Here is a 22,465-nt window from a genome sequence, read left to right on the forward strand (position 1 = left end):
GGGGATATGTGTTCAAACCCCACTGTGGCAGTTGGTGAAATCTGAATTAAATTAATAATTCTGGAATTTGCTGGCTCACCTCTGCAATGGTTATGACAATATTAATTGATTTGTACAGAACAGCTATTGTTCAGGGGCCTACAGACCTTTCCCACCAGTTTACTTCCCCTTGTTATTTTTTACCATTGATTTAAATAAAAACACAAACATCTGGGTTATAAAAGTCCTCCTGGGAAGGCAATTTGCAATCATAACCTGTTTCACTCTAATCTCATGTTCTGTTCTGCTCTGCAAAGTATACAGAGTGGAAATCATTTTCCTCACCAGTTTCTTTTACCAAACAACTGCAAGCCAGTGGTGTGAGAGGAGCTGAAAGCATAGGAAGACACTACTGACAAAGAAACTCTTACTCCATCTGACCCTCACAGATAACAATACCCCTCAGATTTACCAGGGCAGTCTACGGGTGGAATCAGCCTGAGACAATAGTCACAAGTGACCCACAAGGGTCTTAGAGAAGCAACCGCAGTGGGGTGACATGCCCAAAGAGGTCGGTGCTCATATATGCACACAGAAACACCACAAAGAGCAGTGGCATGTTGGAATGGGTAGCATCCATCCACCCAGCCTCTGCCAGTGTGGCCCCTGCCAGGTAGTCATGCCAGTCCTGGCCTCTGTTGCCTTTGCCAAGGCAATGGAACAATTTGAAGAGGTCTCCCTGAGGAGCTGTGCTGTGCACTAGCTGTGCTGTCATCACTGCAATAGGGGTACTCAGGGTTCACAAGAAGAACTTTTAGCAGACAGGAGCAAGTGTGCAAGGGCACTGAACTGATCTTTCTAATTGTGTGATATTTGATTATTTGATTTATAAAGTGACTCATGTTTTGCAATGGCGCATATTTCAGCATTACTTCCAAGCAGAACCACAGAACTGACCAATAAATGATATCTTACCATGAAGGGAAGGAAAAGGGGCAGTATCTTTATCAGCTGTTGGGAGTTGTAAGGCTGGTGCCAGAACTGCATGGTCCTTCCACTTGGTCTGAGAATTGGATGCTGCACTAGTATTATACCTGACAACTCACTCAGGTCAACTCAACAAAGTGCAGTTTCATTGCCTAAGAGGTACGATACCTTCCAGGATAAAGCAGCCCATCTGATTGGCTATTCATTCACTACCTTTTACGTTCACTCCCTCCACCAACAACAGTTATATACCCTCAGCAAGATACACTGCAACAATGTTCCTTCAGTAGCACTTCCTAAACCCATGACATCTGTCACCTCGAAGGACAAGGGCAACAGATACATGGAAACATCATCACCTGTAAGTTCCCCTCTAGGTCACTCACCATCCTGATTTATCACCAGTCCTTCAGACAGTCGCTGGAATGTGAAAACTGCTATCACTGAGGTGTTAAAGCATAAACATCTTTATAAGGGGAAGCTAGCTATGTATATGAAAGAAGTTGGAATTGAAAAGATTGCATTATGGAACCATTAAAGCATGTGAAAAGGCCATTCATCTTAAAAGTGGCTGCTGGTCCTCCAAAGGAACAATTCATACACTGCTGCTCCACCACTGTCGACCAAATCCTTGCACATTCCATCTCTTCAGAGGCTTAGAATCTTTGGAAAATGAATAAATATTGACGACACTGAAGGATACCAATTGCCCATTGTGTTAGTAGTCATACAACAGGAGATTAGAGTTCAACAAGCTTATTTGAAATCACAAGCTTTCAGAGTGCTGCTCCTTCATCAGGTGAAGTTTTCAGACTGAAAGCTTATGATTTCAAATAAACCTGTTGGACGCAACCTGGTGTCATATGACTTCTGACTTTGCGTCCAACACTGGCGCCTCCACATCATTGTGTTTGTGCCAGCTGAAAAATACACCACTCAGTCTAATCCCATTTTCCAGCACTTATCAGATGCATTTCCTTTTGGTTGAGTTTCATCCACCATCATCCTATCAGACTGTGAGTTAAGACCTCCGCCAACCCCATGTCCTGTGTTCTTTAACTCAATTGCTTGTCACCACTAACATCTCTGCAGGGGGAAATAGCTCTTTCCCATCCATTCTATCCAAGACTGTTGCAACGTTGAATCATCTCGAACAAATCTCCCCTCAGCCCCCTACATTAATGGGCTGAGATGAAGAGAAGTGGGTGGAGGCTTGTGCAGTGCAGGAAACAATGGCAAGGATGAGTTGGATTTAATCACTAGCTCCTGACATTCTATGCCAGGCTTCTTGGCTAGGTGGTGAATACAATGGGGCACAGTGGTTTCGATGATGACCTGTTGGTTGTGGAAGCCTCTGGATAGTTTAGCTTAAACATTGTGTTCCAATGGTGGTTCCTGAAGGGAAGGCAAACCAGATGAGAAGATGCGGAATCAGGAGAGATGTAGTTACTGGAACCATACAGGGGTCAAAGAAGTTGGTTTGAGAATCACCTCCCGAAATCAGCTGTGAATGGCCTAGGTCTAATGGTGTAAGCTCATGCCCCTTCCTTGTGGGCTGATAACAATATTACTTCACCCCACCTTCCTCTGCTCTCATCCACCTGAGGAGTTGGTTCCATAGTGTAAAGGTAAAGTTGTCATTGACTTATTGGACCATAGGGCTACAGTCTGTCATACAGAGTGAGAACGCATGAGATAGAGAAAGAGAGAGAGAGAGAGAGAGAGAGAGATACAACTAGTGGTGGTTTACACCAAGGCAAGGGAAAGAATTGAAGAAAGAGACTCCTCCATGATAACCTTAGCTGGGTGTGGAAATTGAACCCATGACGTTGGCATAAACTCGCAAATCAGTCATCCAGCCAACTGGCTGATCTGAATTTAACTTCAACTCAACATTCCTGCATCCCACCCCTAATAATCTTTCATCCCCTCAGTAATCAAATAGATAGTCGACCTACTGAGTTGAAACAATGTGTCATGTCTGTTTTAAATGGATACCCCCTTATTTTAAAACCATGACCCCTCGTTTTAGATTCTCCCACAAGACAAAACATCCTTTCTATACTTACCTGTGAAGTGCCCTCAGGACCTTATATGTTTCAATTAAGTCACCTTTGACTCTTCTAAACTCCAGATACAGGCCTAGCCTGCCTAGCCTTAGGCAATCACTCATTCCAGTTATTAGTCCAGTAAACATCTTCTGAAATACTTGAAATGCACTAGTAAGTACAGTGACTAGTGCTGTACACAGTAGTTCAGATGTATTCTCACCATGTCCTATATAATTGAAACAATATCTGCCTCCTCTTGCAGTCAAATCCCCTCACAGTAAAACATTACATTTTATTAGTTTCCCTGAATACTTGCTTTACTTACATACTAACCTTTTGTGATTCAAGCATTAGGATACCTAGATCTCTCTGCACTTCAGAGCTCTGCTTCTGAGACCCTGGTCAAATTGGCCAAAGGGCCAAGGAGTGGCAGATAGAGTTTAATTTAGATAAATGTGAAGTGTTGCATTTTGGTAAGGCAAAGCAGAGTAGGACTTACATAGTTAATCTTCGGGCCCTGGGGAATGTTGCCGAACAACACAGACCTAGGGGTGCAGGTGCGTAGTTCCTTAAAAGTGGAATCACAGGTAGACAGGGTGGTGAAAGTGGCGTTTGACTTGCCTTCATTAGTCACAACACTGAGTAAAGGAAATGAGATGTCATGCTATAACTGTACAGGATATTGGTGAAATCACTTTTAGAATACTGCACACAAAGCTGGTCGCTCTTCTATAGGAAAGATGTTGTTAAACTTGAGAGGGTTCAGAAAAGATTTACAAGAAAGATGCCAGGACTGGAAGGTTTGAGTTATAGGGAAAGGCCGAACAGGCTGGGGTTTTTCTGTCTGGTGTGTTGAATGCTCAGAGGGTGACCTTATAAAGGTTTATAAGGGGCATGGATAGGGTGAAGAGCTAAGGGCTTTTCCCTAAGGTAGGGGAATCCAAAACTAGAGGGCATAACTTTAAGGTAACAGTGGAAAGAGTTAAAAAGGACCTGAGGTGTAACGTTTTCATGCAGATGGTGGTGTGTGTATGGAATGAGCTGTCAGAGGAAGTGGTGGAGGTGTGGAGCTTTTACAAAATTTAAATGGCATCTGGATAGCTGAGTTGAGAGGGATATGGGTCAAATATTGGCAAATGAGACCAGATCAGATTAGGATATCTGATGGGCATGGAGAAGCTGGACCAAAGGGTCTGTTTCCATGCTAAATGACTCTGTGACTCTCAGCATTTAGATAAGTGTGTGAAAATTGTGGGCATATTCACTGAAGATTGGACAATGGCAAAACTTGCAGGAAAACCTCAGCAGATCTAGTAGCATCTATGAAGGAGAAAAATCAGAGATAACATTTTGAGTCCAGTGACCCTTTCTCGGAACGGATGGTAACTAGGAAAGCATTGGCTTATATGCAGAAGATAGGGGGATGGGGTAGGGAGTGAATAATAGGATAAAGGATAGAGCCCAAAGAGACAGAAGAGCAGTTGGATAGACAAAGAAGTTGATAATGATCTTCCTAGGAGGGTGATTAGATGTTAATGGGGACGAACAATAGATAATGTGATAACAAGGCCTGGTGTGTGGGGTAGCAGGCTAGGACATGGGAGAGTTTAAGCCCTAAAATTATTGAACACGATATTGGGTCCAGAGGGCTGCAGCATCCCCAAGCGGAAAATGAGGTGTTCTTCCAAGATAACAAAGTGCGGGGCTGGATGAACACAGCAGGCCAAGCAGCATCTCAGGAGCACAAAAGCTGACATTTCAGGCCTAGACCCTTCATCAGAAAAGGGCGATGGGGAGAGGATTCTGAAATAAATAGGGAGAGAGTGGGAGGCGGATTGAAGATGGATAGAGGAGAAGATAGGTAGAGAGGAGAGTATGGGTGGGGAGGTAGGGAGGGGATAGGTCAGTCCAGGGAGGACGGACAAGTCAAGGGGGCGGGATGAGGTTAGTAGGTAGGAAATGGAGGTGCGGCTTGAGGTGGGAGGAGGCGATAGGTGAGAGGGAGAACAGGTTAGGCAGGCGGGGACGAGCTGGGCTGGTTTTGGGATGCAGTGGGGGAAGGGAGATTTTGAAGCTGGTGAAATCCACATTGATACCACTGGGCTGCAGGGTTCCAGCTTGTGCTGAGCTTTGCTGGAACATTACAGGAAGCCTGAGACAGAGATGTTGGCCAGGGAATGGGGTGGTGTGTTAAGGTGGCACTTAACTGGAAGTTCAGGGCTTTTTTGTGAGCAAACCATAGATGTTCTGCAAAACGGTTACCCTGTCTATGTGTCGTTCCCCCAATGCAGAGGAGACATTGTGAGCAGAGACTAGACTCTGGGAAGTGCAGGTGAAGTGTTGCTTCACCTGGAAGGTATGTATGGCCCTTGGATACTGGGGAGGGAGGAGGTAAATGGGCAGGTGTTGCACTTTTGCCACTTGCAGGAAAGGTGCTGTTGGGTTGTTGGGTGGTATTGGGGTTGAAGGAACAGTGGACCAGGGTATCCTGGAGGGCAGGCAAGGGAGGAGAGGGGAGTATGTGTCTGGTGATGGCATCTCACTGGAGGTGGTGGAAATGGTGTCTGATGATCTTCTGGATGTGGATGCTGGCAGGATGGCAGGTAAGGACAAGGGGTACTCTATCGCTGATGCAGGAGGGAAGAAAGGGAGTGAGGGCGGAGATGGGTTGGAGCGGTTGAGGACCACGGTGCTGGGGAATCCTCGGTTGAAGAAGAAGGCGGACAATGTTCAACACCATCCATGACTCCTCAGTTACTAAGCTTCCTGTGCCATCCTGTAGCAAGCTCTGAACAACTTCGAGGCTTAGGCTGACAAGCAGCAAGTAACACTGGCACTGCACTAGTGGCAGGCAAAGATCAGCTGCAACAGGAGAGAATTGTCCAGCATCAGAAATGGGTGGAAGTGGAATCTTTGGGATTGGGGTGGTTCCCTGTAACAGACTATGCGGAGGGGCTCTAATGCAGCCATTAACATTTCATTTTAAAACGTATTGCATTTTTCACACTAAAAGTATCACACTCAATTTTACGTCATGCAGTCCTTCAAAAAGCATTTCTTGTAACAGAGATTCTTCTTGGGCGAAGAACACCACAGTCTATAAGTTTAGACTGATCTTACTGATGGAAAATAGATTACAGACTGGAATCTAATCGAGGGGGTCAGATGGTTTATATATAGAATAATGGATACCTGGGAGCGAGTTACAGGCTGGGATCTAATCGAGGGGTTCAGATGGTTTATATATAGAATAATGGATACCTGGGGGTGAGTTACAGGCTGGAATCTAATCGAGGGGGTCAGATGGTTTATACATAGAATATTGGATACATGGGGGTGAGTTACAGATTGGAATCTAATCGAGGGGTTCAGATGGTTTATACGTAGAATATTGGACATCTGGGAGTGAGTTACAGACTGGAATCTAATGGAGGGGGCCAGATGGTTTATACATAGGTTGGAGAGAGTGGAGGAGTGATTGGTGGGGCAGATTACAATTACAGATGCTGCCATGGCTATTTAAACAGCTCCTGGAGAACGCGTTCCAGCTTCTCTGTGTAATCACTCGTGCATTTCTGTCCATTCGGGAGCCCTTCGAGCCCTTCATCTTCTATTGATTGTTTCAGCAGACTCGGTTGTTGCTCATTTCTGCTGAAGGGTACCCATTTAAAACACCGCTCTTCTCAGGGAGCGATAACAGAAGCAGCTGTGACTGCAGGAATTTAAAAGGGAGCAACCGCCCATGTACAATAATGTAAAACAAATCGTCAGTCTACACCGTTCCTATACATGTGATATACGTGCCGATAATAACACAGGCGATTAACAGAATAGTTCAGTTTAAGCCAAACTCCCACCATTTTGGATACCAAAGGAATTTAATACAAACACCCAATCTCACACTGCATTGAGAAGAGTGGGTTAACTTAGACGCTTACCTGCAGCCTCTCTGCTGCCTGCTGGCTACGTCTTCTATCCTGTCATGGTGACACCGAGCCTCAGTCCCTGCTTCAAGCCATCACTACCCAGTTCACCTTCCCACTCCACACACACACACACACACACACACACACATACAGTTTTCCCGCAGCGACTCACTACTCACCGGCAACACCCCCCTCTACACATCTCTCTTCTGACTCTTTTAACAGATCTGCCTCCGGCGTGGCTAGCCGACCTCAATCTCAGCCCAAGCGCCCAAAGGAGTCCCCTCGCTCAGGCGTGCCAAAAATCCATCCCTGGAGCAGAGGCATAGGGCTGGCTGGATGGGGACGGTGTCATTCACTTCTCTCTTTCTGCTCTTGCTCTATTTCTCCCCCCGCTCCCCCCCCCCCACTCCTCTCCCTCCACACGCACACTTCCCCGTTCAATGAGCAGTTCCACTCTCAACCAGCCAGCGAGAGCGAATGAGCCACACAAACATCCCCTTTCTATCCTCCCTATGCCCCTCTCCTCCTACTTCTCCAAACCTCCCCCTCCCCCAGGTTATTTCTCCAAATCAAACAGAAAAATGGAAAATTATTCCCTTCTCTTTTTTTTATTTCAGATTCAGCCAATTGGAAAGCTAACACCCAGGAAAAGATTCGTCCCTCTTTCTCGCCATGACAACCACAGGTCCGTAGTGGAGATCTTTTTAACCCGTGCCAGCGCTGCCGAGATGCAAAAGGAAAGGGAATGTCTCGCCTTCAGTTGAAGGTGTAACATCTGACAATTGCCAGGCACTCACCTTGTTACCTGGTAACAATAGCATCAGTCCACAATCCCCTCCAAATCTGAGGACAAGGATGCCCGCAGTCAACTCTCACACCCACTCTCCCACACTAAGTACTTAGCTTAGCAAGCAGCAAACGGGGGAACATCAGAACTAGGAGCATGAGTCGGTCCCTCCAGCATGCTCTGCTGATCTGATGGAGGCCAATTCCACTCCAGTTTTCCTGCCAATATCCCCTACGACGCGCGGCCCCGAATACAGCAGCGAGCAGAAGCCTGTCTACATAGCGACCCAGAGAACTGGAGGCGAGTGAGAGCCGCAGGTCACCCCGGTCTCTACGAGCCATTCTGTCTCTTGGACATCCTCACGCTCACCGCGAGTTTCATCGGTGGCACTGAAACAGATTAAAGCCACTCGCATAAAAGGTTAAAACCACTGGATGAATTTATTGTTCATTCATAGGATGTGGACTGGGCTTGCCCATCCCTAATTACCTAGAGGGCATTAAATAGTTCACACTGCCGTGGATCTGGAGTCACATATAGGGCAGGCCTAAAAGGTATTCCTTCCCTAAAGATGGTTTTTTTTTTCAACAATGGCTTCACGGTCACCATTAGACTCTTAATTTCACACTTTTAGTGAATTCAAATTCCATCATCGACTGCGACGGATTTGAAACCAGGTCCCCAGAATATTCAGAAAACTTGCTGAAAAAAAAGCAGCATCTGTGAATAAAAAAATCCGAGTTAACATTTCCGATCCAATGACCCTTCCTCAGAAGAGCCAGTTCTGAGGAAAGGTCACCAGACCCGAAATGTTAACTCTGATTTTTTCTTTACAGATGCTGCTCGACCTCCTGAGCTTTCTCCACCAACTTCTGTTTTCATTCCTGATTTACAGCTTCCGCAGTTCTTTCAGTTTTTTTTTTACCCCCAGAGTATTACCTGGGTCTTTAGATTAATAATCTAGTGATAATACCACTAGGCTTCCACTTCCCCAAATGTAAGATATCCTTTAATGTCAAGATTCTGTGTCCTTACAATGTTACTCTATCTTATTGCCCTGTAGGGACCAACTAGAACTGTGGAGTTCCAGTCCAGTGAATCATTATTCTGTACATTTTTTTGAAGATTAAACCAAATTGTTCCACTTCTTTTTCCTTTCTCATTCTCTCCCTCTCTCAATTCAACATCCCTTCCTTATGTTGTACCAATTTCACCCCAATTCTGTTGACTTACATCTGCATCCTTAGATCTCTTCATGTATCCTCAGGATTTCCTCCAAATGTGGTTGCCCACCTACATCTGGGCTGTGCCTATCTGCTGCCGCCCCACCCCTGCACAAACACCAGAAGGGGCAGGATGGATGGCAAAAACATAGGATTCAGTTAAACCTTTCAGCCCATCAGCCTTATGCTGGTTTTAATGATTCACATGTATCTCTTCTCACTCCTCTTCCCATCTCATTGAATTGTCTCTATCACTTGCTTACACCTTCATGGTGCCCAGTGAGAATCCATCTTAACTGCATCACTACCTTTTACTTCAACCATTCCATGTTAAATTCCACATTCTCCAGGTGAATAGGTCTCTCCTGATGGCTATCTTAATTTATTCCTTGTGAGCATTAGTGGCAAAGCTGCCTACCCCAATTGGCCTAGTACTAGATGGCTAGTCAGTACGGAAGGCAGTCAGGAGTGAAATACATTGCTATTGGTCTGCAGTCACATGTAGGCCAGATTGAATAAAGACAGTGTTGATGAACCAGATATAAGTGACAACTGACAAGTTTGCCGGGTCATTAATATGAAGACTTGCTTTGCCTTCCAGTTTCATAATTAATTGACTTTAAATCCACCAGTGGTCATTGTGGGATTTGAACCTATGACCCTAAATTTTAATCTGTATCTCTGGATTATTAGTCCAGTGTGACAATCACTATACCGCTGCCTCCGAGTACTTCAATTAAATTATTTTCTCTATGTCCACACCACCCTCAAAATCTTGAAGACCACGTCTTCCTGAAGGAAACATGGCCTCATCCTGGGTCAGTCTTTCCTGACAGCTGCACTGCGTGTGTCAGAGAGTATCAGGATGTAGGGGTGGTGGAGCGACCCTCCTACCTCTGAGTCAGAAGTTCATGCACACGTGTCCCTTCCCAGAGAGGAAAGCAGAAAATGCAGTCAGTGCTGACAGAGCTAGTGCCGTACAGTTGGAGGCACTGTTTGTGGAGGACGTGCTAAAACCCAATGACCTTATCCACCCTCACAGGTGAACCATAACTGATACCATGACTACTGTTAGGGAGGGACGGATTAGCCAGGGATTTCTCCCCAGTCCTGGGGCCAATCTTAAGCCATCAACCACCACTGCAATTTGAAAGAAAATACACTCAAATGTTATCACATTACTGTTGGTGGAGCTTGCTGTGTGTAAATCAGCAACTGCGTTTCCTACATTACAGCAGCGCCTACATTTCATTGACCAGAAAGCCCATTGATTGGACATTCTCAGCTTGCAAAAAGGTGCCATACAAATGCAAGTCTTCCTTACATTTACCCTGCCAGTTCTGGTGTCAGCCTTGTGAATTGTTCTATTGCACCCTCTCCAATGCCTCCTACCCTTGTTCAGTGGAGGTGTGCTTCCTTCTCGGCTGAGCCCTGCTCGTCGGAGGGGTATAGCGAGGGGCGGTGATTGCGAGGAAGGATCCGACTCCCGAGGAACGAGTCCACGGTTGCTGCTCCTTCTCCTCCGCCGCTTCTCACGTACCAGGGAAGCGATGTTCATTTCAATTGCCCTCTCTGCAATTCCACAACGGCTGTTGAGCTGCTTCGTCCTGCTCCCTCTCCCTCTCTCTTTTTTATTATTATTCAGCTGGCATGTTGCCTAGCAACCCGTCTTCCCTGTTCTTTTTTTAAAACACCAATAATGTTAACCTTTGAATTACCGCATGTGCTCTGGCAAATCTGCGAGTGACGTTACAAACAAGGAGGCCATTCAGCCCTTCTCAAGCTTGTCCTCTATTTCAACAAAATAACTGTGTGATCTCTATCTTAACTTCTTATCTATTTGCCTTGGTTATATAACATGAAGAAGTGCTTCCTGATAGCACAGCAGAGCAGCCTTGCTCCAAGGAATTATTGAAAGCCCTGGCTCTGCACTCCAAGACCATCAAATCCCCCATTCTGTCTTCATAGCACTGCAAATTGTTTCTCTTCAGGTACTGATCCAATTCTGTTTTGAAATCCATGTTATCTCTGTCAACTCAATTAACAGAACTCCTTGACACAGCAGAACTGAGAGTCTCTGGTCAGCGCACAGATACTTGTCAGGTGAGGTATTGAGAAACCCCTTTCAATGTGCAGTTACCTCCACTAGGGAGCAATACTAAGAAGCTCCAATCTGTATTTGCAAAGCTCCAGCAGGGAGTGATACTGAGAAAAACAAGTCAGTGTAGAGATATCTTCCTGAGAGAGGGACAGATATACCAGTCACTGTACAGATATCTCGCTGAGAGAAGGGACTGAGAGACTCAAGTCAGTATACAGATACCTCTCTGAGAATGAAGAGACTTCGAGATCCCAGTAAGTGTATAGATAACTCGTTGAAGGGACTGAGAAACTCCAGTCCATGCTCAGGAATCTCCCTGAGGGACAAGGACTGAGGGATCCCTATCAGTGTACAGATATCTTGCTGAGAGAGGTGACTGAAAGACACCAGTCTGTGTAGCTATCTCCATGAGAGACACTGGTTAGTGTACATTTATCTGACTGCAACACAGGGGCCTGAGAGACTAGTCATTATTGAGATATCTTACTAAGTAGGAGAGGTTTGAAAGATGCTGCTCAGTGTACAGAAATCTCTTCTGTTCCTTGGAGACAGGAGTGGTGATGCAGTATTAGTTTTTCCTTTCATGACATTGTAGTGACACATTTTCACTGTTGACCTGGGGTAATGCACACATTACCAGGATGTGGTAAACCCAAGTAATCACATATTCCTTGTGACATCTCACAATCCCCTGGGTAACGCAGAAATTCTCAAAGGAACCAAATATAATCATCACTGAATAATCACATCATCCCAGACTAATCAGATACTCCCCAAATAATCACATATGCCCATCCCCAAAGTAATCAAATCACCCCAAAGTGAACTTATATTCCCAATGTAATCTTAAATTCGCACAGTAGTCTCATATTCTCAGTATTATCGTGCACTCAGGGTAGTCATTTCCACAGAGTACTCACATATACCCAAAGTTATCACAGGTCCTCTAAAATACTCATATATCTTCAGAGTAAACATATATAACCCCAGAGTAGGCAAATATTCCTAGAGTAATCACATATCTAAGAGGAATCACTTATTTCCTTAACTATCAATAATTCTAAATGCTAGAGTAATCACATAGACTCACAATAATTAGAGGAATATACAACCCTCAAGAAGAGTCTTGTATTCTCCAAAGTAGTCACATGCACCCAGAGAAATGAGAAACTCCCAGATTTAGAAATTTCCCAGAGCAAGATTTCCAGAGTGATTACATAATCCCAAAATAATCATATACCCCGCCAAATAATAGTTTTTCCGGAGCACTCTAAATAACACATAACTTTGAGTAATCACACATTCCCATCATTATCACATATGCCAAGGAAAATGACATATCCCCACGGAATCACAAACCCCAAGAATGATCAATTTTCCGAGAGTAATTAAATATCTTCAGAGTACTTACACATTTCCAGAGCAATTGTGCATCTATAGAGTAATTACGTAGAGAGCGTAATTCTCATACACCCAGAGTAAATAGAGAGTAATCACCACATACACTTAGAGTAATCATTTATCTCCACTGTAATTACATATTCCCAGAGTACTCAGATATTCCCAGGGATTCATACATCCTATGGAAATCACATACTCAAAAAGTAAGCACATATTTTCAGAGTAAGTGCATATCCACAGGGTAAATGTTTTCTTAGAGTAATTGCAAATGCACCGAGGAATCATATATCTGCACGGTTATCACATATGGAAAGAGCAACCACAAATCTGCAGAGTATTCATATCTACCAAGAGTAATCACATTTGACTAGAATAGTCAATTACCACTCAGGATTATCAGTACACATAAAAATAGTCACATATCCACAAAGTAATTACATATACCCAAAGTAATTCTATAATCTCAGAATAATCACTTATCCAGGGAGCTATTATAAATTTCTCAGAATAATGACATATTGCAAGATGTGCCCACATTTATATGTGCCGACGGCAGTTATATATTTTCAGGGTAATCCCATATTTCATTCAGTAATCATATAATCATAACATGTAACATATTTCACACAGTAATCACATACACCAAGAGTAAACATATCAGAGTAATCACAAATTTCCAAGAGTAATTGCATATCTCTAAAGTCATCACATATTTCTCACAGTAATCACACATCACAGAGAAAAGCCCATATCCCCAGGGGAATCAAATATCTCAGAGTTTAGGCATATATGCCATAGAATACTCAAGAAGAAGAGCAACTATGTGTCTTTACACTAACTTATCCTCCAGCGTAATTATATAGCCAAGTTACAACTTATCTCATAAAAATCACATATCCCACAGGTTAATCATGCATCTGACAGAACAATTATGTTTTGTATATCCTAAGGAGTCATCTAGTGAGTCACGGCGTCATCACTGACAAGAGTCGTCACATACAATTTAATCCCATGCTCCACAAAGTAACAACATTTTCTATGCGACATTCAAATTACATTCTTTATACATCATAGAAACTGATCTTACATCCTAGTGTACTTATACAAAATAAATGCATTCAGCACACCTGAATGTCACATGTTCTTCAGGGGTATTACTATTTATACAAAGTAGGAGGTCAACATCCTAGGAATAAATCTACCTTCAAATAATCACATACATCTTCACGAATCAAATAACCCCACAAAATGATCATATACTTGAGCAAGCTAACTCTGTAACTTAGGATCACGTATCACCCTGATTAATTGTTTGAATTTTGGGTAATTAAATATTGCAGGACTGTAAGAAGTGAACACTAGAGTAATAATATACCCTGACTTGATATTCAGAAAGTGTTAAACCTAGGCTTTATCCATAGAAAAGTTACATTAAGCTTGCATTAAATCTTGTCCACTCTTCATGGACTGTGCACAGTTCAGGATGCCATGTTATTGAAAAAAATGTCCTATTCAGCTATTGAAGAAACTGCAAAAAGAAATGACCAGAACTAAGAGGATGTAACTATTAAGAAAGAATAATTTTCTTCTGCAAAGGGAAAGCTGAAAGGTGATCTATATGATAGACTTCTTCAAAATGTTGATAGACTTTGATAGAGTAGGGAGATGAGAGGCGGTGACAAGTGTTCAGGGTCATAAATATATGGTGTTCACAAAAAAGGTCTAATAGAGGATTCAGTAGAAACTTTCTGACTCATAGAGTGGTAAGGATATGGAAATATGAACCAATATCATGTGATAGACAGCTGAACTGTGAAGCTGGAGAAAGGAATGCAGAAACGTGCTGTCAAAGTTTGATAAGGAGGCTGTGAGGAGGCTTTTGTGTAATATAACTGTCACTTTGGACAATACAGAATATAGGAGCAAGAGTAGGCCTTTCAGCCCCTCCAGCCTGTGCCATCATTCAAGTCCAAAGCTGATAATCCAACTCAGTGCCATTTTCCTGCTTAATTCAATATAATCAAATGGCCTCATTGATAGACAAACACCTCCCCACTGGTAATCCAAGCACCAGTTTTAGTACCTGTCTCAGTGATTGTCCTTGGTCCACTGCTGGTCTTTGGCCCAGTGGTATGTCCCAGTGGTGGTCTTTAGTATAGTGATGGTATTTGCCCCACTGCTGGTCCTTTATCTCAATGGCAGTCTTTGTCCCAGTGGTGGTCCCTGTCCCAGGTTTCTGTTAAATTCATTTATGGGTTGGGGGCATCGCCAGCTGGCCAGCATTTATTACCTATCCATAGTTTTCCTTGAGAAAGTGGTGGTGAGCTGTTGCAGTCCACCTGCTGTGGGTTAACCCACAATGCCATTAGGGAGGGAATTCCAGGGTTTTGACTCAGTGACAGTGAAGGAATAATGATATACTTTCAAGTCAGGTTGGTGAGTGACTTGGAGGGGAACTTCCAGGCAGTGGTGTTCCAATGTATCTGCTGCCCTTGTCCTTCTAGATGGAAATGGTCATGGGGTTTGGAAGGTGTCTGACGATCTTTGGTGAATTTCTGCAGTGCATCTCGTAGACAGTATACACTGCTGCTACTGAGCATCGACAGTGGAGAGGGTGGATGCTTGTGGATGTAGTGCCAGTGCGCTGCTTTGTCCCGAATGGAGTCAAGCTTCTTAAGTGTTGCTGGAGCTGTACTCATTCAAGCAAGTGACAACTATTCCATCACACACCTGACTTGTATCCTGTCAGTGATGGACAGACTTTGGGCTGTCAGGAGGTGAGTTACTTGCCAGAGTATTCCTACCTTTTGACCTACTGTTGTAGCCACTGTTGTTTATGTGATGAGTTCCATTGAGTGTCTGGTCAATGATAACTCACTGGATTTTGACAGTGGGGGAATTCAGTGATAGTAACACCATTGAATGTCAAAGGGTGGTAGTTCAAGTGCCTCTTAATGGTGATGGTCATAGCCTGGCATTTGTGTGGCGCAAACGTTACTTGCCACTTTTCAGCCCAAGCCGAGGTGTTGTTCAGATCATGTTGCATTTTGAGCACGGACTGCTTTAGTATCTGAGAAATTGTGAATGCTGCAGAACATTGCGCAATCATTAGTAAACATCCCCACTTCTGAATTTATGATGGACGAAGGTCACTGATGAAGCAGCTGAAAATAGTTGGTCCCAGGACCCTACCCTGAGGAACTGAGGTTTCCTGGAATTAAGATGTCTGACCTCCAAGAACCACCACAATCTTCTCATGTGCTAGGCATGAGTCCACCCAGCCCTCTGAAAATCATTGATTCCAGTCTTGTTCAGGCTCTTGATGCCAAACTTGGTCAAATGCAATATGTCATCAAGGCCTGTCGCTCTCACCTCATGTCCGGAATACAATTATTTTGTCCATGTTTGAACCAAGGCTGAAATGAGGTTAGGAGCTGAGTGGCCCTGCCAGAACCCAAACTGGGTGCCACTGAGCAGGTTACTAATGAGCAGTCGCTGTTTGACGGAACTGTTGTTGACACCTTCCTTCACTTTACTGATGATCAAGAGTCGGCTGATTGGGTGCTAATTGGCCAGGTTGGATTTGTCCTGCATTTTTTTGTATGTGACACAATTTTCCAAAGTGTTAGGTAGATGCCAGAGTGGTAACTTTACTGGAAGGGCTTGGCTACAGGAGTGTCCAGTTCTGGAGCACAATTCTTCAGTGCTATTTCTGGAATGTCGTTTGGGCCCATAGCTCTTGCAGTATCCATCGTCTCCGTTGATATCTGATGGAATAAATTGAATTGGCTGAAGACTTGTATCTGTAATGCTGGAGGCCACTGGAAGAGGACAGGATGGGTCATCCGTTTGGGACTTCTGACTGAAGACTGCTGTGAAAGCTTCAGCCTTATCTTTTTCATTGAGGATGGGGATATTTGTGGAGCCTCCTCCTCCAGTGAGATGTTTGATTGTCCACCACCATTCACGAATGGATGTGGCAGGACTGCAGAGCTTAGCTCTGATCCTTTGGTTGTGAGGATACGAAGCAGTGTCTAACAATTGCTGCTGATGCTGTTTGACATGCAAATAGTCCTGTTTAGTAGCTTCATCAGGTTGACACCTCATTTTTAGGTCATACAGTCATGCAGCATGGAAACAGACATTTCAGTCCTCTATATCCTTTTTACATCATTCCCCTCTCACCATTAAGCCCCAAGTTTAGAACTCTAGGAAAAGACCTTTGCTATTCACCTAATTTATGGTCCTTATGATTTTAAAAACCTTTATAAAATCACCTCTCAAGCTCCTATGGTCCAGTGAAAAAAAGTTCCAGCCTATTTTTTACAACTCAAACCCTCCATTCCTGGCAACAATAATTTTTTTTCTGAGCCCTCATGCAATCTCTATCTCTGTCCTGCAATCAGGGTTGATCCTGGGTTTGATGTTAATGGTTGAGTGGAGGATATGCTGGGCCATGAGGTTGCTAATTATGCTGAAGTACAATTCTGTTGCTGTTGATAGGCCATGGTACCTCATGGATGCCCAGTCTTGAGTTGCTAAATATGTTCAAATTCTGTCTCATTTGGCATGGTGATAGTGACACACAGCAAAAGGGAAGTTATTCTCAATGTGAAGGTGGAACTATGTCTCCCCAAGGACTGTGCAGTGGTCACTGTTACCAATACTGTCATGCTTAGATGCATCTGCAGACGGCAGATTGGTAAGGATGAGGTCAAGTATGTTTTTCCCTCTTGTTGGTCCCCTCACTGCCTCCTGCAGACCTATGCTGGCGGTATGTCCTTTAGGATCTGACCAGTAGCACTACTGCCAAGCCACTCTTGTGGTGGACGTTGAAGCCTTCCATCTAGAGTTCTTCTGTGCCCTTGCCATTGTCAGTGCTTTCTCTTAAGGGAGGACGGTACATGGTAATCAGCAGGAGGTTTCCTTGCCTATCTTCAACCTGAAGCCATGAGACTTCATGAGGTCTGGAGTCAATGTTGAGGGCTCACTCTCGACTGTATACCACTATGCCGCCACCACTGCTGGGTCTATCCTGCCAGTAAGACAGGATAGATCTCGGGGATGGAGGTGGTGATGGTGTCTGGGACATTGTCTTTAAGGCATGATTCTGTGGGTATGACAATGTCAGGCTATTACTTGACTACTGTGTGAGACAGCTGTCCCGAGTTTGGCACTAGCTCCCAAATGTTAGTAAGAAGGACTGTGCAGGGTTGTTTCTGATGTTGCCTTTTCCAGTGCCATGTGATCCATCTGATTGCATTTCTTTGACACTTTGTAGCAGTTGGTACAGATGATTGGCTTGTTGGGCCATTTCAGAGGGCAATTGAGAGTCAACCACATTACTGTGGATATGGAATCATATGTTGGCCAGACCAGGTGAGGATGCAGATTTCCTTCCCTGAACGATATGAGTGAATCAGGTGGGTTTTTCCAACAACTGGCAATGGTTTTGTGGTCATCAGTACATTCTTAATTCCAGATATTTTTAATTGAATTCAAATTCCACCTTCTGTCATGGTAGGATTCAAACCAGAATATTAGTTGAGTTTCTGAGTTAATTGTCTACCTGGGTTTCTGGATTAACAACCCACTAGGCCATTGCCACCCCATAAGCTTCATGATACTGGGCATCCTGCCATCAGAATCTCAGTTGTTTTGTGTAGCAGCATGTGATATGTGACCTCCAGAGGAACAGTCATGACCCCTAGGAGAATGGGAGCAATTGTAGCTTCAGTTCTGCCATCATTAGGCAGATCTTCATTACATATGCATTCTCCCGTTCACCCAACAAAGGAGGACTTCAACTACAGAGCGGAGGTGGTGGTGGTGGGTAGTGGTGGGATGCAGAAAGGAATTTCACATTTACCCCAGCATTCCATGCAAATGAGGGAAAGTTTGCTTTTACCATCAGTTGTGATTGATGCAAAGTCAAAATCAAACTCTCTGAAATGAAAAGATACAGTATTGATTGAGCTTAATGGGTGTTGATGGAGCTTTACTCTGTTTCTAATCCCATCCTATACCTGCCCCAGGAGTGTTTGATGGGGACAGTGTAATAAGTTGAAAAGAGGGAGATTTACTCTGTACCTATCTCCGGGCTGTCATGGGTGCGTCAATGGGGGCAGTGGCGAGAAATTTTACTTTCAATTTAAATGAGTAAAGGCAGTCTTACTTTCAGATTAAGAGTAGAGGAAGCTTCATGCTGGATCTAACCCTGTGCTTTTCCTGCTCTGAGAGTTTTACTGGGGAAAATTTCAAGGAAGGCTTATTTTTAGGTTACAAGAGTAGAGGCAGTTTTAGTTTCAGTTTGAAAGAGGAGAGGTAACAGTACATCTAAATCCATGCTGTATTTGTCTGGGAGTGTTTGATGAGTAGGTGTCATGGGAGCTATACTTTCTGTTTACTTTCAATTTAAAAGAGTAGAGAGAGCTTTACACTGTATCTAACCCTGTGAATTCCCTGTCCTGGAGTGTTTGATGAGGAAATGTAGAGAAGGCTTTACTTTCAGTTTAAAAGAGTAGGGAAAGCTTTACTTTGTATCTAACCCCTTCCATTCTCTGTCCTCGAAGCATTACATACAGGGGCAGTATACAGGAAGCTTTACTTCTCGTTTACTTTCAGTTTACAAGTGTACAGACAGCTTTACTCTGCATCTAACCCTGTATTATATCTGCTCGAGAAGTGTTTGATGGGGACTGTGTTAAGGGAACTTTACTTTCTTTTTTAAAAGAATAGAGGAAGCTTTAGTTTCAGTTTAAAAGAGTTGAAGTAACTTTACTCTTTATCTAACCTTGTGCTGTTTCTGTCCTGGGAGTTTTTCACGGGGAGAGTGTCGAGAAAGCTTTACTTTCTGTTTTAAAAGAGTACAGTCATAGAATCGTAGAGTTGTACAGTACAGAAACAGATCCTTCAGTGCAACTCATTGATACTGACCAGATAACCTGACTAAATCTAGTCCCATTTGCCAGCAGTTTGCCCATATCCATCTAAACCCTTCCTATTCATATACCCATCCAGATGCCTTTTAAATATTGTACTCGTTCCACCTCTCCCTCTGGCAGCTCATTCCACAGACGCACCAATTTCTGTGTGAAAAAATTGCCTCTTAGGTTCCTTTTAAATCTTTCCTCTCTCATGTTAACCCCGTGCCCTCTAGTTTTGGACTCCTCCACCCTGTGGAAAATAGTCAGTCTATGCATGCCCCTCATGTTTTTATAAAGTTCTTAAAGTTTTCGAGAAGATTTGTAGCTCAAGTTGAGGATGAGGTTGCAGACATGCTCACGGAACCAGTGCATTTGGTTGCAAACATTTTGTCACCCTGCTAGGTAACATCGTCAGTGCACCTCCGGTGATGTATTGGTATTCTGTCCTGCTTGTTATTTATGTGCCTTGGTTTGCTGGGGTGGTTGGTATCACTTCTGGTTTTGTCTCTCAATGTTTGTACACAGGGTCTAATTCAATGTGTTTGTTGATGGAGTTCTGGTTGGAATACCAGGCCTCCAGCAATTCCCTGCCATGTCTCTGTTTGGCTTATGCAATTATCAATGGGTTGTCCCAAGTGAATTTCTGTCTCTCATTGTCCATGTGTAATGTGTAGTGTAAAGTTCTGATAGGTCACCCCTCAGCCTCCAATGATCTAAGGAAAATAGCCCCAGCCTATACAGCCTCTCCCTGTAGCTCAAACTCTCCAACCCTGGCAACACCCTTGTAAATCTTTTCTGAACCCTTTCAAGTTTACAATATCCTTCGTATGGCAGGAAGGCCAGAATTGAACACAGTAATCCAATACCCAGCCAATGCCCAGTACAATTGTCACATGATTTCCCAAGTCCCATACTTAATCCACTAATCAATGAAGGCAAGCATACCAAAACCCTTCTTCAATATCCTGCCTACCTGCAACTTCACTTTCAAGGAACTATGAACCTGCACTCCAAGGTCTCTTTGTTCAGCAACACTCCCCAAAACCTTACCATTAAGTGTATAAGTCCTGGCCTGATTTGCCTCTCCAAAATACAGCACCTCATGTTTATCTAAGTTTAACTCCACCTGTGACTCCTTGCCCCACTGGCCCATCTGATCAACATCCCATTGTATTCAGATGTAACATTCTTCGCTGTCCACTACACCTCCAATTTTGGTGTCATCTGCAAACTTACTAACCATGCTTCTTATGTTCACATTCAAATCATTTATATAGATGGTGAAAAGCAGTGGGCCCAGCACTGATCCGTACGGCACACTGCTACTCATTTGCCTCCAGTCTTAAAAGCAACCCTCCACCACCACCCTGTCTTCTACTTTTGAACCAGTTCTTATGCAAATGGATAGTTCTCCCTGTATTCCATGTGATATAACCTTGATAACAAGTCTACCATTAGAGACCTTGTCAAATGTCTTACTAAGGTCCATATACCTTAGTCACCTCCACTGCTCTACCTTCATCAATCTTCTTCATTACTTCAAAAAATCAGTCAAGTTAGTGAGACACGATTTCCCATACACAAAGCCACATTGACTATCCCTAATTAGTCCTTGCTTTTCCAAATATATGTAAATCTTGTCCCGGAGGATCTCCTCCAACAATTTGCTTACCACTGATGTCAGGCTCACCGTCTATAGTTCTCTGGCTTTTCCTTACGACCTTTCTTATATAGTGGCACTACATTAGCCAACCTCCAGTCTTCAGCACCTCACGTCTGGCTATTGATGATACAAATTCCTGAGCAAGGGGCCGAGAAAACACTTTTCTAGCTTCCCCAAGAGAAGAAACTTTACTCTGTACATACCTGTTCTGAGAGTGTTTGACAGGGACAGTGTTGGAGTGGCTTTAATTTCAATTTACTTACAGTTGAAAAGAGTAAAGAGGGTTTACTTTTAGTTTAAAAGAGTAATGGAAACTTAGCTTTCAGTTTCAATGAGAGGAGAGAGCTTTCCATTTTTTTTAAGATTAGATTAGATTCCCTACAGTGTGGAAACAGGCCCTTCAAGTCCACACCGCCCCCTGAAGCATCCCACACAGACCCATCCCCCTATAACCCACACACCCCTGAACACCAGGGGCAATTTAGCATGGCCAATCCACCTAGCCTGCACATCTTTGGACTGTGGGAGGAAACCGGAGCACCCAGAGGAACCCCACGCAGACACGGGGAGAATGTGCAAACTCCACACAGACAGTTACCCGAGACTGGAATTGAACCCGGGTTCTTGGCGCTGTGTGGCTGCAGTGCTAACCACTGAGCCACCGTGCCGTCCCGTGAATCATGAACATGGCATTGGATCAATTTTTGCCAAATGTTCTGGTTTGTAAGATGGACATTTTTTTGCAGCATTCACAGAGGAAATGCAGAGGAGTTTGACTTGACCTGGAATTGACAGAAGCTGGCCAATGGACATGTTTGTTGTCCTCACAAACCTCCTCCCCAGGTTAACCCAACATCAACAGCCCACATTTTCCACCCGTTCGCTCATAAACCAGGATATCCTCTACTCAAATCCTCCTGCTAACTGATGGCAGAGTGGGGCAGTCTAAAACCAGGGAAACAGCTTCAGGATAGGGACAGGCCATTTTAGGAAGAGGTGATGAGGAATGTCTTCACTCAGATGCTGGTGAATCATTGGAATTTTCTGCCCAACCGGGCTGAGAGGCTCACGGGTTGAGCAATGGTCAAGACTGAGTTGGAAAGATCTCTTTCTACATATTTTTAAAAATAAAATCAATGGAATCAGGTATAGTGTAGGAAATCAGTGCTGATTTGGAAGATGAGCCACAATCTCATTAAAATAGGAACGGGCTGAATTACCTAAGACATATGATTGGTCAGTGATGTTGAAAGGGGTGTGCTTTGTGGGGGGAGGAGGCTTTGGAATTGCAAATAAGCAACGCAACACATGAAGAAACTGGGGGTTGAATGCTCAGCATACACACGGATACAGGTGGCCTGGAATTAAAGCTGCAAATCGGGAGCACCAATTTTAAGCTAAAATTCCCTGTGGGCATG

At 43.9% G+C, this 22,465-nt stretch overlaps 1 protein-coding gene across 17 annotated transcripts in view; it reads right to left on the minus strand.

Annotated features, from left to right (window-relative positions):
* Window positions 1–22,465, minus strand: part of LOC125446329 (ras/Rap GTPase-activating protein SynGAP-like) — a 746,401-nt gene that overhangs the window by 476,100 nt on the left and 247,836 nt on the right. For 2 of the 17 annotated variants that reach the window (XM_048519817.2, XM_048519815.2), the window contains exon 1: window positions 6,956–7,083. The exons of 11 other annotated variants lie outside the window; for them this stretch is intronic. The gene's annotated coding sequence lies outside the window, so the exon portion shown is untranslated. Of the gene's footprint in view, window positions 1–6,955; window positions 7,084–7,122; window positions 7,299–7,743; window positions 7,822–10,348; window positions 10,486–22,465 lie in introns of those variants that run through there. 4 more of the 17 variants (XM_059639422.1, XM_059639420.1, XM_048519816.2 and 1 more) reach the window with 4 other exon arrangements.

Source organism: Stegostoma tigrinum, chromosome 34, assembly GCF_030684315.1.
Source record: "Stegostoma tigrinum isolate sSteTig4 chromosome 34, sSteTig4.hap1, whole genome shotgun sequence".
Lineage (NCBI taxonomy): Eukaryota > Metazoa > Chordata > Chondrichthyes > Orectolobiformes > Stegostomatidae > Stegostoma > Stegostoma tigrinum.